The sequence below is a fragment of the Gopherus flavomarginatus genome, chromosome 7 (assembly GCF_025201925.1).
Source record: "Gopherus flavomarginatus isolate rGopFla2 chromosome 7, rGopFla2.mat.asm, whole genome shotgun sequence".
Classification (NCBI taxonomy): Eukaryota; Metazoa; Chordata; order Testudines; family Testudinidae; genus Gopherus; species Gopherus flavomarginatus.
Window position 1 is genome coordinate 20644438 of NC_066623.1, and position 18727 is coordinate 20663164.

Genomic DNA, 18727 nt, shown 5'->3' on the forward strand with positions numbered 1-18727 from the left:
CTAAACTGGCAGTTTCCTTTTTGCTTACAAATCAGACAGTTTTTCTCCCTTTAGAAGCACTCAAGGGCATTTGGACTGGATTTTTGACAAACCTTCATACCAGAAAAGATTCAGATCTATGGAACCAAAGAATCCAGATTCATGGAACCAAAGAAAGATGAAATGGTATACAGTACAACTGCACTAGCAGTAGTCTCTTGAATAGAACTGGGTAGTGTATCCATCTCAAATACTGTTTTTTCCCTATTGCCCCCTCACCCTGTCAAATCTTTCCTGCAAACAAGAGAAGATGTGTGTGCATGTTTATGTATTCATGTCCATCCTTGACAGTCAGATTAAGGGAGAAACCTCCAATACCTAGAGCCTCGCTGCAAACCAAAAAGAGCTTAACCAAACAGTATTTTTCCACAGACCTCTTATATCAAGAATCCAGCAAGGCTTGAGCATAATGTTTCCTTTTTATAAAACGTTTGAATGATAAAAATGCATCTAGGCATATGCCACTGCCTGGCTGACATGACAGGGAGCATGCTCATTTCTTACAGAGAGCTCACTCATTAAAACATACTGGTCAGTTTTCTTTTGGTCACATAAATACCCCCTATACCAGAAACCTACTGACCACTATACTTACCTACATGCCTCCAGCTTCCATCCAGGACACACCACACGATCCATTGTCTACAGCCAAGCTCTAAGATACAACTGCATTTGCTCCAATCCCCCAGACAAACACCTACAAGATCTCTATCAAGCATTCTTAAAACTTCAATAACCTACCTGCTGAAGTGAAAAAAACAGATTGACAGAGCCAGAAGAGTACCTAGAAGTCACCTATTACAGGACAGGCCCAACAAAGAAAGTAACAGAATGCCATTAGCCGTCACCTTCAGCCCCCAACTAAAACCTCTCCAGTGCATCATCAAATATCTACAACCTATCCTGAAAGATGTTCCCTCACTCTGACAGATCTTGGGAGACAGACCTGTCCTCGCTTACAGACAACCCCCGAACCTGAAGCAAATACTCACCAGCAACCTCTACTAATGTGATATATGCCATCATGTGCCAGCAATGTCCCTCTGCCACATACATTGGCCAAACCAGACAGTCTCTACGCAAAAGAATAAATGGACACAAATCTGACATCAGGAATCATAACATTCAAAAACCAGTGGGAGAACACTTCAACTTCTCTGGCCATTCAGTAACAGATTTAAAGGTGGCTATCTTGCAACAGAAAAGCTTCAAAAACAGACTCTAACAAGAAACTGCTCAACTTGAATTAATATGCAAACCATCAGTTTAGGCTTGAAGAGAGACTGGGAATGGCTGAGCTATTACACACATTGAATCTATTTCCCCATGTTAAGTATCCTCACATCTTCTTGTCAAACTGGCCATCTTGATTGCCACTACAAAAGTATTTTTTTTTCTCCTGATGATAATTGCTCATCTTAATTAATTAGCCTCTTAGAGCTGATAGGGCAACTCCTACCTTTTCATGTTCTCTGCATGTATATATATCTCCTTACTATATGTTCCATTCTATGCATCCGATGAGGTGGGCTGTAGCCCATGAAAGCTTATACTCATATCAATGTGTTAGTCTCTAAGGTGCCACAAGTACTCCTGTTCTTTTTGCAGATACAGATAACACGGCTGCTACTCTGAAACTTAAACTTTGGCTTGTTTATAATCAGTTTTTAGATCACATCCTTCTAGACTACAAAACTATCTGTAATTATTCATGTAACAACTGCATAAGGACAAAGCTCAACAACTGCTGGTGAACTCGACCAAGAAACTATGTCTATTTAGCTGTCATGGAAGACACACAAATCATCTTTTAAAATTAAGCAAGAGAATGAATTTAGCCTCAAAACAAGAAAAACACAGAATCTTGGAGTTTGTCAGCCTCCCCTTCACCCAATGCACCATCCTCGCCAACTACTGTCTCTGCCTCCTTCCCTGGGCATTTCTGTCGCACTGTTGTATCATGAGGGTGCCACTCAGAAAGCGGAGTTGGGTCAATCAATCCAGATATCATATACCCAGCCAGGACAACTAATCAACTCTCCCAAGATCAGTGTAGTAGTTCCTATTTTTATATTTGCCATTTCACGATACAGAAGATCACTAGCAATTCATCAAATTAGACATCTGTGTAACACACAGGCTGTTTCTGAGGGAAAACTGAGCAACCACAATCCCAATTTAGAAAGCATTTATAAGAATATTAGTTCAGGAGGATTTCTGTTCAGGTAAAGTGAGCTGAAATGATGGCCCTACAAAAACAAGTTTTCCATTTGTCCAAAGAACAGGCTGCACCTACATAGCCACCACCACCTCAAAATTTTTCTGGAGGGAGCACCTCTAGCGCCAAGAAAGGAATTCACAGACCATGGCTCATTCAGTCTCTGCTTCTGTTCAGACTTCCTACCAAGGTGCCGCCTGTTTGTGTGGATACCTGTCCATTTGGAATTTAGAATCCACCAGCTCATTTTGCATAAATCATACAACTAATAATTTGAGGATTGGAGACAGGGAGCACAGAGAAAAAAATCACTATAAATTTGGGCCAGATTAAGTCAGAATGATTTGTAGGCTAAAGGCTCCATTCATAATTCTATTTCCAGAAAGGGTTTTATCAAAGGCTGGATATTGTATGGAGGAGATTAGAGTCATCACCAAGTTTCCTTGAGAAGTTTCCTCCTTCCCCCAAACTTCAGCGTATTTATGGCAGGGGTGGGCAAACTTTTTGGCCCGAGGGCCACATCAAGAAATAGAAATTGTATGGTGGGCCATGAACGCTCATGAAATTGGGGTTGCGGTGTGGGAGAGTGTGCAGGTTCTGGGGTGGGGCTGGAGATGAGGAGTTTGGGCTGTAGGAGGATGCTCTGCGCTGGGACCAAGGGGTTCAGAGGTCAGAAGAGGGATCAGGGCTGGGGCAGAGTTGCGGGAATTGGTGCACGTTCTGGCTGGGGGTACAGGCTCTAGGCTGGGGTTAGGGATGAGAGGTTTGGGGTGCAGAAGGGTGCTCTGAGCTGCAGTCGAGGGGTTTGGAGAGCAGGAGGGGCATGGGGAGAAACTCAATGGATGCAGGCTCTGAGTGGCGCTTGCCTCTAGCAGTTCCCGGAAGCAGCAGCATGTCTCTTCTCTGGCTCCTATGCGGAGGCACGGCAAGGTGGCTCTGCACTCTGCCCCATCCACAAGCACGGCCCCTGCAGCTCCCATTGGAGCGCATAGGTGCCGGAGCGGAGTCATACCATGGCTTCCGGGAGCCGCATGGTGCAGCCCCCAACCCTGTGCCCTAGGTGGAGTGCCAAGCAGGACCGAGCCGCATGGTGCAGCTCGCGGGCCGGCTTAAAACAGATCGTGGGCCAGATCCAGCCTACAGTTTGCCCACCCCTGATTTAGGGGGCAGAGGAGAGGAGAGGAGAGGAAAGAAGGACTGACTATATTTTTTTCCACCTTCTACATGTTTCATGGAATCACAGTAGGCCTGAGTTTAGGAGGAGGCCTTTTTCAGTCTCAGGGGACAGTCATACTGAGGGCAGAGTTGGTGTGAGAGGCACGACCTTCTTCCTAACTCCCTATGGTATTTCTGGGGCCTCCATTCTGTATCTGCTAGCTGATTTACTGAACAGCATTTGTACCCCTATGGTACATCAGCTACCTGGGCACAGAGAAAGTCATAACAGGTCAGAGAAACAAAGGACAGTCAGGGAATAAAGTAAAGTATTATAGGAATTGGAAGCAAGAAGGAGCATGAGTTAAAAGCCTACCTCCAGCTCCTCAACAATTTGAGGTACGAGGGGAAGAATGCTCACCACCATTTAAATTCAAAGAAAAACGCCCTTCACTAATGTTTTGCCAGGTAGTTCAGCATGCAAGATGGTCAGTGGAGGGCATGTGTGTACAACGCATGTGCACACACAACACATGTGCACGCTTGTTTCCCTCCTCCCACCATATCTTCTAGGGAATATAAAAGAGTAATGCAGATTTTCATGGCACAACTCCATGAAAGGAGGGGGTGTGGAGGTGCCTAATGTTCCATCATTACAACTACCTCTTCTGCCAAGACACCAAAAAATGAAACAAAACACACAAAAAAAGATGATAAATTATAGAGTTCTAGAAAAACTATATAAAGGGAGACAAGAAAAAGGAACAAGAACATATACATAAACCTTCTAGTGCTCCTCGGAGAGCAGATTTTACAACACAAAGCAAGCCACACAATGCAGGGCTAGAAAAACAAGTTGTGAAGAACCACCAACTGTTCTTTCATTTCCTTGGGTCACTGCTCTGAAACAATGACTTTGGAACAATTCATCTTTGCTTTGTCAGTAATGGTGGGCTAACAGTCCTTGAATGCTAGACAATTAGAGCAGTCCCATCAATGCCCAATGAATAACAGGGCTGCTACACACTCTACCACAGGTGGCCATCTTGAGTGGCTTATAACTAAGGGCTTGTCTACATCAGAAAGTTGCAGCGCTGGTGAGGGAGTTACAGCGCTGCAACTTAGGAGGTGTACACATCGGCAGGGCACCACCAGCGCTGCAACTCCCTGTTTGTAGCGCTGGCCGTACTCCCGTTTTGTCTCGGGTGTAGAGGATCCAGCGCTGGTGATCCAGCGCTGGTAATCAAGTATAGACACTTACCAGCGCTTTTCTTGACCTCCGTGGAATAAGCAGGTATCCCAGCATACCTGAGGAAGCCTCTGGTAATCAAGCTGGTCTCCTTCCCCGGCTTGCTCTCGCGTTCCCCAAACCCCGAGCAAGCAGGTCTCCTTCCCTGAGGTTTGCTGGGTGGTTCCGGGAACGCGAGAGCAAACCGCGGCGAAGCTGGTCTCCTTTCCCGGTTTGCTCTCTCGTTCCCCGAACCCCCGAACAAGCAGGTCTCCTTCCCTGCGGTTTGCAGGGTGGTTCGGGGAATGCGAGAGCAAACCGGGAAAGGAGACCAGCTTCGCCGCGGTTTGCTCTCGCGTTCCCCGAACAAGCAGGTCTCCTTCCCTGCGGTTTGCAGGGGGGTTCGGGGAACGCGAGAGCAAACCGCGGCGAAGCTGGTCTCCTTCCCCGGTTTGCTCTCGCGTTCCCCGAACAAGCAGGTCTCCTTCCCTGCGGTTTGCAGGGTGGTTCGGGGAACGCGAGAGCAAACCGCGGCGAAGCTGGTCTCCTTTCCCGGTTTGCTCTCTCGTTCCCCGAACCCCCGAGCAAGCAGGTCTCCTTCCCTGCGGTTTGCAGGGTGGTTCGGGGAACGCGAGAGCAAACCGCGGCGAAGCTGGTCTCCTTTCCCGGTTTGCTCTCGCGTTCCCCGAACCCCCCTTGAAGCCGCCCAACAGCGCTGCAGTGTGGCCACATCTAACACCACTTGCAGCGCTGGTTGCTGTAAGTGTGGCCACTCTGCAGCGCTGGCCCTATACAGCTGTACTAATACAGCTGTAACAACCAGCGCTGCAAAATTTTAGATGTAGACATGGCCATAGACTACGTTTTAGTCATGGGCATTTTTAGTGAAAGTCATGGACAGGTCACAGCATATAAACAAAAATTCACAGCCCGGGACCTGTCCATAATTTGTATTATACCCCTGACTAAATCTTGGGAGTGCCGTGGGTGCTCGTGGGAGCAGCCCAGGTGGCGCCACAGGTGCTGGAGGAGTAGCAGCCTGGCGGGGAGGGCAGTTCAGGGGGAGCTGCAAGTGCTGGGGGGGGGGACTGCCCAGGGTGCACTGTGGGTATGCGGGGTTGGGGGAGGGCTATGGGTGTACAGCCTTCCCTTTTTACTTCCCTAGCTGCTTCTTACAAAAAGGAGGAGAGTGTCAGGTAAAACATTTTTTAAAAGCAAATTTCTTACCATTATTATTACTAAGAACAAATGTTAAAAAAACCTTATTTACTTTTCAACATTTATGACAACTGTCCAACCTGAGGGAAAAAGAAAAGGTAAAACAATCAGAACAGTTGTGTCCAATTCACGTTGAGATTACCATGCACAAGCACAGTGCAATCTGAATCATAGAATTTAAGGTCAAAAGGGACCCTCAGATCATCTAGTCTGACCTCCTGTATCATACCACCAACACCACCCAGCACCCACACACTAAACCCAACAACCAAAATTAGACCAAAGTGTTATAACCCACGGGAGATGAAATTATTACGTGTCACAGGCAGAGAACAGAAGAGACTGAGATGGACCAATGCCTGAAGCCCCCGTAATGGAACGGAAATGGTTATGTGAACTATACCCAGATAATTCTGGCAGGTGCCCTGCACCCACACGCAGCAAAGGAAGGTGAAAAAACCCCAGTGTCACTGCCATTCTGACCAGGGGGGAAATTCCTTCCCAACCCCATGTATATGAGCACGATCAAGCTACCCAAGCACCTGAGAAAGAGTATGTCTGGTGCCACCTTAGAGTCCTCCCTGTCCAATGTCCTGTATCTAGCCATGGCCATCCGTGATGCTTCAGAGGAAAGACTTTAAAAAAAAAAAAAATCCCTTCCTGACCCATACAGGTGGCCAGCAGACACCCTGAAACACGAACTTTCAGGATCAATTTAAAGAAAAACACAGACACACTTCTGAAGGGTTTGATGGTGGGGGCGTGTTCATTTTTTTTTTGTTGTTGTTGTTTGTCTACGATTGCTGCAAGCTGTATTTAAAGTCACAGTGACTCAGATTAGAGAAAAGGTTACTATTTTTCCAGTTTCTTTACTTCGTGAATTTTACAGCAGTCTGGGTAGGGTTAGGGTTACTTTTCCTCCTCATTTGGGTGCTTCACATAGCAAATGCGGAAGAGGGGGAAAAAAAAGTGTGATTCAAAAAAAAAAACAAAAAAAACAAAAGCCCACATTTCTCAGGGAGGGTTAGTGGTGTAGTGTCTTTTTTTATTTTTAATGGTTAAATTTCAAGTTGAAGGTGTCCCTTTGGCCATGGCTACACTGGCGCTTTACAGCGCTGCAACTTTCACGCTCAGGGGTGTGAAAAAAACACCCCCCTGAGCGCTGCAAGATATAGCGCTGTAAAGCCTCAGTGTAAACAGCGCTGCAAGCTACACCTGTAGAGGATGTGGAGTACGTGCAGCGCTGGGAGAGCTCTCTTCCAGAGCTGGCGCTGCGACCACACTCGAAACTTCAAAGCGCTTTGAAGTGCAAGTGTAGCCATACTCTTTAAATCAGGGGTTGTCAACCTTTCAGAGGTGGTGTGCCGAGTCTTCATTTATTCACTCTAATTTAAGGTTTTGCGTGCTGGTAATACATTTTAACATTTTTAGAAGGTCTCTTTCTATAAGTCTATAATATATAACTAAACTATTGTTGTACGTAAAGTAAATAAGGTTTTTAAAATGTTTAAGAAGCTTCATTTAAAATTCAATTAAAATGCAGAGCCCCCTAGACCAGTGACCAGGACCCATGCAGTGTGAGTGCCACTGAAAATCAGCTCGCGTGCCGCCTTCGGCACACGTGCCATAGCTTGCCTATCCCTGCTTTAAATACAAACAAAATGTTAATGGGGAAAATGGTTTAGTTATCTATTTTTTTTCCCAAACTATTGCTATCCATGTTGTACCTATTCTGGGGATAGATCTAGGATTTCACTCGCCAGAGCTGTTAAAAACCCAGAACATACCTTTCAACAGTACTGAATTCTCTTACAAAAAGCAGAGAGGAAAAAGACAAATGCCTTAGCCTATTGCCTTAGTTTAAACTATGTGCCAAAGGTAAGCTATAGCTGTACAAACCACTTTTTCCAATCTTTAGGAAAATAGTAATTTAAGATTTTATTTTGAGATCCTTTGTTTCCAGGAAGTTCCTTTGTTTCCTATCCAAAGTCAGCTATCAGCTCTGACACACAGGGAAGAACATCTTGCACTTCTAATATAATGCTTGATAAATACTAATTATTCTTCCTGCAATTAAGTTGGCAAATGTTACCATCCCCATTTTACAGATGAGGAAACAGACACTGAGAGGTTAAGGGACTTGCCCAATATTACACAGGAAATCAGTAGCAGACCCAGAATAAGAACTCAGGAGTTCATTGTTCTTACTACTACTTCTCCTTGTTTAGACAACAGTTTCCATATTTCCCATCTAATGGGAGGGGAGAGTGTAACATGAGGGAGAGGTGGTCAGGAGAGAGGTGGGAACATATAAAGGGAGTGTGGTCCTGTGGTTATGAAGAAGGACTGGAAGTTAGTAGATCTGATTCTATTCTATTCTCAGCACTGATTCACTGTGTGATTTTGGTCAAGTCACTTAACCTTTGTTCTTCACTTTTTCCACCTGTAGAGTGGGGCTAACAACACACCTCTACCCCGATATAAAACGCTGTCCTCAGGAGCCAAAAAAATCTTACTGTGTTATATGTGAAACCACGTTATATCGAACTTGCTTTGATCCGCCGGAGCACTGCTTTACCACGTTATATCCGAATTTGTGTTATATCAGGTTGCGTTATATCAGGGTAGAGGTGTAAAGTGCTTTGAGATCTACAAATGAAAAGCTCCGTAAGTGCTAAATGTCTAAGATCAAAGGTCTATTTTTTTTAATAAATACTTTGGAAGGTCTTTACTAGGGAAACTTAAGGAGTTTGTGAAAACCTCATGATACATGTACTTTAAGAGCCGTGGCCTTGATTCATGACAGCACTTAAACATATGCATTAACCATAAATGTCATCACGAACAGGGATGCTTTCCTGAACAGAGGTCCAGTTTTCAAAAGGGTGTAAGCTAAACTGCATGTTCCTGTAAATCAAAATTTACACATGCAAACTAGACAGAGACAGAGTCTTGCCCTGACTATTTGAGTGAAGATGGACAAACACCCATTCAAAGCAGAATGAATAAGTTGCTTATTAAATACACCAGCAAGTTATTAAAACACATTTTGAAATTAGCACCCGTATAAGAGTTGATAAAATGCAAATATCTTAAGCAACCAACTGGCCTTATTTACAATACTGCATTAAATATGTACTTCAAAAGGCCAGTTTTAGAAGAATGATCTTTTTCCAGTTTCAGAATTACACAATGAAAATAGTTTATTCTGAACTGCTTGAAGCAAGTTCCAATATGTACTGGAAAATTCAGGGAGGCGGAGGGTTTAATGTAGTTTTAAATTAACTTGTTTGTTTTAAAAATAGATGAGGCTGATACTGGCACAAGACAAGTCACCTACACATGATCTTAGCCAAAAGGCCTGTCACCTCACCACTTCTCAACAGTGCCATTCCTCTTTGATTTGATAGCTCTTTGCCCTTTTAGGTCTGGGGTAAAGGACAGGAATAAATTTCTCTGCCAGCCAGTCCCTTCCTCTTAATGCTGATTCCAAAGACACATTAAAACAGAGGAAGTTTCTCAAACAAGGAGTAGTACTGAGAACAAGCTAAGGAGGTTAACACTATATAGGACTGGCACATTCCGTTTTAATACAGACAGTACATTCATTACAAGTTCAGCCTGTAGATAACTGGACTGTAAGGGAACAGGGAGGAGAGGACATCAGAAACACTCTTGGCAGTAGTGTGGGTGCTTACATAGTACAGTGGTACCCAGATTGCAGTGCCATTATTTAGATAACCTGCACCCACTGTCTATCTTCATACAGAACTCCTAGAACAATGGTCACCAACCGGTCGATCACAATCTCTGGTGGCACAGCGGGGCTGCTGCTAAGACAGGCTCCCTGCCTGCCCTGGCCCCATGCCACTCCTGGAAGTGGCCAGCATGGCCCTGGGGGCAGGCAGACAAGGGGTCTCCCTTCACGCACTGCTGCTGCCTGCAAGCACCGCCCCCACAGCTCCCATTGGCCAGGAACAGGGAGCTGTGGCCAATGGGAGCTGCAGGGGCAGTGCTTGCAGAGACAGGCAGCGTGCAGAGCCACATGTCACCACCCCCAGGGGGCACAGGGGCACGTTGGCCACTTCCGTGAGTGGCGTGGATCCAGAGTAGGCAGGGACCCTGCCTTAGCAGCAGCCACACTGTACCACCAACTGGGAGCTGCCAGAGGTTAGTGCTGCCTGGCAGGAGGCTGAACCCCAATGCCCAAACCTCTTGGAGTCAGCACCCCCAATCCCAGCCCCAACCCTCCTTCCAGAGCCAGCACCCCATACCCCCTCCTGCACTCCAACACCCTGCCCAGTCCTGATCCCCCTCCCAGAGCCAGCACCATGTACCCCTTCCTGCACCCCAACACTCTGCCCCAGACCAGAGCCCCCTCCTGCCCCCCAAACCACTGCCCCAGGCTCAGCCCAAAGCCCGCTCCACACTGAGAACCCCTCAGTTCCAGCCCAGAGCCTGCACCCCCCTTCCAAGCCCCTACCCCAACCCAGTGAAAGTGAGTGGGGAGGGAGAGCCAGTGAGGGGGGGTGCTTTGGGGAAGGGGCTGGGTAGATCCTGGGTTGCCCTTAAATTCAAAAAGCGATCTTGGGTGTAAAAAGGTTGGAGACCACTGTCCTAGATACATCTGCCTATAGAAAAAAATATACAAAACTAAACAAGTTACTTTTAGAACAAAGATACATTCACCACCACTTGGACACTTCAGTAAGAGGGTGCAAAAAACTAAGCAAATTCTCTGTTCCTTTATTGAACTGACTTCTTTGCCAACAACCTAGTTCTCCTACCCCTGCTCCTCCACCAGTCAGATTATTCTGTATTATGCCTTATTTGCCAACTATATTATGAGTTTGGAGATCTTGGTCTTCAAGTGCTTGTGTGGGTTGCTCTCCATCCTCCAGGAATATCAAATAAATCACCGTCATTGAAATTGTGCCAACAGAACAAATTGTTTCAGAGGTTGGAAAGAATGGAAAAAAGAGAGGGCTACGGGGAAGCAGAAGAACACATAATTTCAAAGGAAAAATATATTAAGCACAACTATATTTCAGTGGAAATTAGGAGGGAGACTGTATTTGTAGACTGAGAAAGACATGGCTGTGGATTCATGCCAAGGAGTGATTTTTTTTCCTTTTAGGCAGTGAGACTAAAATGTCAAAATGAGGGATGGCAGAGTGTGAGGGAGAGATTTTTTTTTTTTTTAAATAAAGTGAGCAAACCACACTGTGCTTCATCAAAACAGGAGAAAAAATGTAATGAAGAAAAAATGTTCAAGTAAGGGGACCAGTATTTAAAAGGAACCAAACCCACTGCTGGACTGAAAGCAAGAGAGAACGTAATTCTGAGTGAAGCAATTAACACAACCAACAGGCAGGATGTCCACTTGGTCTTTAGGAGCCAAGACTAAAAAGCGTTAGATTCCACTGCTGTCCTGCACTCTACAATGCCATGAAACAAAATCTGATCCAATAAAGAAAGCATCAGTACCACACAAGAACTGAAAACATGTTAAGTGTGGTACATAGCTGTTGCTAGTACTAACTTCACATAGTCTTCCTGAACAATGAAGGACAGTATTGTGTCAGGGGAATGGGACATGAGAGGGATGCTAAGAGGTGAGGAAGACAGAGGAACACTCACCTGTAGATGTGGTTTGGACAGCCATGGTTTGCAGAGAAACCATGCTCCACTCAAGGAGACAAAGATTTCTCCACACCAACAGGGAAACTGCTAGAGCTCTGCGACCTACAACTGATTATGCTCCTACCGTACAATGCCAAATACGACATTTCTTACCCCAGAGAGACAAGAACTTTGAGAACTTCAAATGAAAGGTGCTCTGCAAGTAATATGTCCCTTTCAGACATCAGATAACTGAGGCACACAAAGGTGAAATTCGTTGCTCAAGGCTACAAAGAGCTGAGTGAGTCAGGAATGAGTCCCAGGAGTCCAGACACCTTGTCCCTTGTTCCAGGGACTACTAGACAATGCTGCCTCACCGTATACACCCTGTAACCTATAGCTAGAAAGGGCTAAGCAGTTCACAGGCTAATTGACCCAGCTTCAGCCTTTTTTTATTGAGGTGTAGACACACCCAGAGAGGCCTCTTTATACCAGCTGAGGATCTCTCCAATAACTTTATTTATTATGTCCTCTATAATGAAATAGTACTAGATATAGATATTAATATTTATCAGGAGTAAATTATGGAACCAGACCCAAGTTGCATAGTGTTTACTCACATGATTAGTCCCATTGACTTCAATTTAAGTAAGGGTTGCAGAATTGGGCTATTTATTTATAGCAAGAGCTGTGTGCTAGGCCATTGTCTGATTTTTATTGGCCAAATTCATGCCCAGGTTTGATTTTGGCTATGATCTTCAGGAAGGACTATATATTTTTGGGTGCCCAACCAAAGATATCTTAAAAGAGCCTGATTTTCCAGAATTGCCAGTTGGGAGCCCAAAAATGGAGACACCCAAAATCACTAGTCGTCATCTTAAAAAATCTTGGCCATTGATTTAAGTGGAGATACACCAGAGATGAATTTGGTGCACTCATGTCTGTGCTGGAGGACCATGGATATTTTCGGGATGGAAGAAAGAGACAAAGCAGCATGCACCCATTCAAATGGCTAGCTATATCCCAATACCCTTCACTTATGTATTTCTATTTTACATAGAATGAGAAATATAGGACTGGAATCTTAATAGGTCATCTAGTCCAGCCCCCAGCATTGGGGAAGGACTATGTATTATCTAGAAGACCATCTGTATCTATTGGGTTTCCGGGAATGTTAGAAAAGTATGTAAACAGTAATTAGGGCCATTCCATGTTAGATAGGCTAGAACTCTGAAACGCAAACCTGTATTGTTAGAGAATTAGAGGCCATACTAATTGTATGTGTTTACTTATATCTTGTTAGATGTTAGCCATGTAAACAGACAGTTCCTGTCAATTACTATAGCTATTGATTCAGAGATCAAAGGGAGTATTAACATTTAGATGAATCTTGGGTGAAATAATGTCACTGTATATATCTCTCTATAAAGTTTGTGATAAATGGCTTAATGGATAAATTGCCTTATGTTAATCCGTGTAGCTAATTACTAGTGATGCTTAGGAAAATAGGTCTACTTCAGAGAGAGTCTCTATGATTGCCTATTGTTCGCCTAAGTACTGTATGGTCAAGAAGCTGCTAGAAATCTGTATAAATGACTCTTCAGTCCTGATCCTTTCATCTCAGATTTGCTTGATACTTTATGCAGGGGAAGTCTGAGTCATAAGATTGAGATCTCCAGTCCAATCTGGATCACACTGAATATTAACATTGGATTTATAACTTATGGACTAATCTGAAAGAACCCTTTGCAACTACAAAGCTAATCATCTCTACTATAAAACTGATCTCAGAATGGTACTCATGTCTGTATGCATACTGATCTTTTAATCAATTCTCTCTTTTCTAATAAATTTTAGTTTTGTTAATAAGAATTGGCTGTAAGCATGTACTTGAGTAAGATCTCAAATATTCATTAACTTGGGAGGTAATGAGTCTGATCCTTTGGAATTGGTAGAAGTTTCTTATATGATGAATAAGATTTTCAGTAATTCTCATCATATTTGACTTGTGTGTCTGTGTGGAGGCGTAAGGCTGGGTTGCTTTAAGGGAACTGTGTTATGGTTTCTGGGTAACCAGTAAGATATTACAGAAGCTGTTTTGAGGCTAGCTTGGTGTATCTAAGTACTGGAATGACCACCAGCTTTGGGGATTGTCTGCCCCATTCTTTACAGTTTCCCCTAATCAGGAAACCTCAGTGTGGCTCCTGTGGGACCCCAGCCACACACCCAAAGCACTGCAGAGTGCCCCTGCGTTCCTAAAGTAAAATGGGATAATATTGTATGGACAAAAGCCATTCCCAATATGCAAGATTTCAGGCCACAACACACCCCTTTCCCCAGGGACACCAAGATGGCTCCAAATATTTTCTGGCTACTGGTATATCAAGCAGCATCTCAGTTAAGTATCCTGCAACAAAGTTCAAAAGGTGCAGCTACTAGATAAGGTTCTCTTACCTGCCACCCTCTTCCCTTTCAGACCAATTAGAATTTAATTCCTGAGCACCCTTCTATGATCTTTGTATTCTTTTCCATTTACAGAGAATTCAACTTGGTAACCATCCATCTAAATTAACATGAACAAGTTCAGCTGGACCATCTTTTAAACTTCTTTTAAAGGCTTAGCTGGGGCCCAGTATTGGGGTCCCAGCTTACCTACCAGAAAAGAAAGACATGATAGTTATATAGGATCTCAATTTCACTATGGCCTCCCCACAAAATCCACACCTCTTAATTTATTCTCCTGTACCGGCTGTGCTACAGCCATCTATTGAAGCCAATGGAACATTAGGAGTTGTGGTTCAGTAACATTCCCTATCTGAGCCATTGCTTGTCTGCTATGGAACATTTACTTCAGCAATGTTGCTGTCACAAACATTTTGCAGCAATGAAGACAGGCAGGACTAAAAAATTTAGGTGAAACACAAAGCTAAGAGTTCCACTTACTGTGTTCAAACCCTGTGAGCTGCTTCTGAGGCACAGGCAGTGGGAGTACCTTTGATTTCCTTTTGAAACTGACTGCATTACCACAGGATTAGCTCAGATCAGACACAGCATCTGGCTTTCTGTGCGGTTCCTGTTTCTGACCCAGTTTCCAAGAAAAGTTTACGAAGGTGCTAGGCACACTCTAAAATGCCAACGAGGGAGAGGAGACAGTTATATCTTATAATTTGGATGGGACTTAATCAGTGCTCTCCAACCGGGCTAAATTTTATGACAGTCCACAGGCCCAGTTATAATCTGTGAAGTTACTCCCAATTTACACCAAACATCGGTATCAGTCCCCAAGGCTTCACCCCGGTTAGGAAACATGGTTACAAACAGATCTACACTGTAAGTTGCAACAATGTTTTAGCAGGATCCCCAAAAGTATTTTATCTGGAGCATGGATTGGCCTATAGGCAGATGGCAGGAAGAAAGGGGGCAAATGTCTCACTATTTCAAACTAAAATTGCAGAGAGATTTGAGAAAGTGGATTTGTTACTTTAACATGGATTTGTGCCCACTGCAAAGTGTTCATTCGTTATAAAAATCAAATCTATATTTCTGGCTCCTTGTGCATTTTCCTGATAAAAATTTAAAATATGCTTCATTAAGGAAGATTTTTCTTATATGCTACAACAACCTGCAAAACCAGTTCAAAAGCTGCCAGCCTTTTATCACACACTCTCCAACTGAAGTCTCTGGCTACATCTACACTACAGGATAAATTCGAATTAGCTTAAACCGATTTTATAAAACAAGATATTATAAAGTCAATTGTGCGCGTCCACACTAGGCACATTAATTCGGTGGTGTGCGTCCATGGTCCGAGGCTAGCGTCGATTTCTGGAGCGGTTCACTGTGGGTAGCTACTGTAAAATAATGAGGCCAATAACTTCGATTTGTGTCCACCCTAACCCTAATCCGATATAGTAATATCGATTTTAGCATTACTCCTCTCATTTTGTAGGAGTACAGAAATCGATTTAAAGAGCCCTTTAAATCGATATAAAGAGCAGTGTAGTGTGGACGGGTACAGCGTTAAATCGATTTAACGCTGTTAAAATCGATTTAACCAGCATAGTGTGGACCAGGCCTCTCTTTACAATGAGTGTTATCAGTCACTGAACAGCAAACTATCTCAGAGTTATTAGCCAATTAACTCTGATTTCAGAGCACTGATCACTATCCACACATTCAAGAGTTTAGAAAACTGCTTTAGGACATGGGACATTTTGCAGTGTGGATGGGGAAAAGATTATTTCAACCAGCCTTTCACAGATTAAGTTTTCCCTGCTTTTGTGCTCAATACAGTAGTAACTGGATGAAGTGCTGTGGCCTCTGCCATACAGGAGGTCAGACCGATCTAATGGTCTCTTCTGGCCATAAAAATCTATGAATCTTTTCAATAGGTTGTACATATGTTTTACACTTAAGCTCTCTCAGCTTCCACTACTCTTGCTTAATTCATGCAGCGTTGCTACAATCCTGTGTGCACTATCTGATGCGACTGTTTTTTTTTTTTAATGTAAAATCTAGAGGTTTATTCATAAAAAGAAAGAGATATAGATGAGAGTTAAAATTGGTTAAATGGAATCAAATACATACAACAATTGCAAGCTTTGCAAGTCATTTAACTGTGATGTCACAAAGGGAAGATTGTGGCTTCAATGAATGAACCGAGAAAGACAAATACCTTGGTAAAGTGAAGTCACGAATAAACAAGCCAAAGCTAACTGAAACGTAATATTTTTCTTCTGTGTTTGGAGTAAAAACCTTGACTTGAGCAATTAGATTTTAGAAGGAATAGAGAGGTATTAAGAATACCTGGAAAGAAAGTAGTATTTATATATGGATACATGGACATATGTAATCACATTACCTACGCCACAAGATTCACTAAAGTTCTTGACACTTCTAGAGGTTCTGCACATCCCAATACTTGCTCAGGTTCTCGCTTGTCTAGTTAACTCCCAAGATTCCACAATAATTCCCCTCAATTCTCCACCAACGGTATCTTGTTTATCTTAAACAAAGTTGAGGGCAAGGCAGTATCCTGACTGATATCAAACTCTGGCAATTACATAGGGTGCCCGCATCAGGTGCATTTGGAGAGGTTGTGTGTCACTCTACATTGTGCTGTATCACTGGTGAACACATACCCCTTTCCACCCCAGTGGTGACTGTGTTATCATATAAAAAATATGGAATGACAAGTACTGTGTAACCAAGTGCTTAGTTATCACTTTAACAGCTAATAAAAAGGCAGCTATCTCTGGAGTGTAAAGCAGAAGCTACTTAACAGCACAGAGCAACAATACAGTTTTTACTTATACATGCATGAATTAGGTCAGGGAGAGAAGAGTACAGCATCCAACTGAATCATATACAAGAGTCCATGGAGGACCTTTACCAATTCTGCTGAATAAAGGCATGATATGAACATCAGGAATTATTGTCACTGAAAGAAAAAAAAAAAAAGAGGCCTTGTGGCATCTTAGAGACTAACAAATTTATTTGGGCATAAGCTTTTGTGGGCTAGAACCCACTTCATCAGCAGTATGAAGTAAAAAATACAGGAGCAGGTATAAATACATGAAAGGATGGGGGTGCTTTACCAAGTATTAGGTCAGTCTAATGAAATAAATCAATTAACAGCAGGATACCAAGCGAGGTAAAATAACTTCTGAAGTGGTAAGAGAGTGGCTCATTACAGACAGTTGACAAGAAGGTGAGAGTAACAATAGGGAGAAATTAGTATTGGGGAAATTAAGTTCAGGCTTTGTAATGACCCAGCCACTCCCAGTCTTTATTCAGGCCTAATCTCATGGTATCTAGTTTGCAAATTAATTCCAGTTCTGCAGCTTCACGTTGGAGTCTGTTTTTGAAATTTTTTTGTTGAAGAATTGCCACTTTGAGGTTAATTTACTATAGGGCACATACCAACGTTTACACACTGTGTGATTCTAAAGCAAAAAAATAAGCCCAACATATCTCATCAGCAAAAAGCCATAGAAGTGGAAAGCTGGCATTAATTCCCCACCCTTACAGAAATACACACCCACTGCTACCTAGCACCAGCACTTTATATTCTACACAAAGGGCACCCAGAGCTCGCTTGAAAAAGTGTGTTTTTGCCAAATGAACTACCACTGTGCATTAATGCAGCTAGTTAAACAATACACAGCAAGAGCAAACAGATAAATTGGTGCAGTGCAAACTACTACTGGGCTATCAGCAATACAGACTCATTTGAGTCCCTACCAAGCACCTTGGAGACTCCAAATTAAAACTATCGACCAACTACGTACATTTCCATTAAGCATTTGATATTGACCTGGAAATAGCGATGCGTCATTTGGTCAGGAAGTCTATTCAAAAATACACCAATGGTGAATTTATAGAAAAGGGGATATGGAAAAGATGTTCACCCAACTCCCAACTAACCAGCACTTTGAGTGTCACATCAGGATTTTGAGCTGCAACCCTTATGAGTCTGTCAAAGAAAAGAGTGTCCAGAAGGAAAGTTGTGTGTGTCTTCTTCAGATGTTTGAGGACTGAAAACAAAGCTCTTTCCTTGGGGCTCACAAGTGAATGCAGAAGTTCTTCATGGAATCTCAGAATTCAGAAGAGAAATTTTGTAAGATTTTATAGTCAATAATCTGTCAGTTTGAAGCCACTGTTTAATATTTGGGGTACAGGGGGAGAGAAGAAGGGCAACATAACACTGCCCTATAATTCCTGCTGCAGTCTGCTTCACCAGTTTCTCAAATACTCCAGGCTGGCTAATTCAAGCATCACTTTGTCCATTAGCCATCACAATGGATGGTTTAAGCTTTAAGAAAAAAACACCACCACACATATATGCTTTACCCTCCACTAAAAGCAACAAGGTTGAAAACACGTCAACTTCAATTTGAGATGGTCCTACTGGCTTAGGAAAGACAAACAGAAACTGAAGCAAACATTTGCTCATCCTCCAACAAAAAATATGTTTTAAAGTGTGGATTACAATAGTCATCCCAGAGACAGCCTCCTTTAAAAAAAAACAAACAAACCACACCACATTTATTACAGTTGTGCTTAGGGCCAACTGAGAATAGGGCTCCATTGTGCTAGGCTCCATACTAACAGAATAAGAGACAGTTCCTGCCTCTGAGCACTTCCAGTCTAAAGCCAAGTCTACACTAGAAACTTCTGCTAGTACAATATATAGTAATTTTGGTTAAGGAGTGTGACTTTTTTTATACCGGCAAAAGCCCTGGTAT

At 43.2% G+C, this 18727-nt stretch overlaps 1 protein-coding gene across 4 annotated transcripts in view; it reads right to left on the bottom strand.

The window, feature by feature from the left end:
• Nucleotides 1-18727, bottom strand: part of ERGIC1 (endoplasmic reticulum-golgi intermediate compartment 1) — a 108515-nt gene that overhangs the window by 80549 nt on the left and 9239 nt on the right. The gene's annotated exons all lie outside the window — the stretch shown is intronic.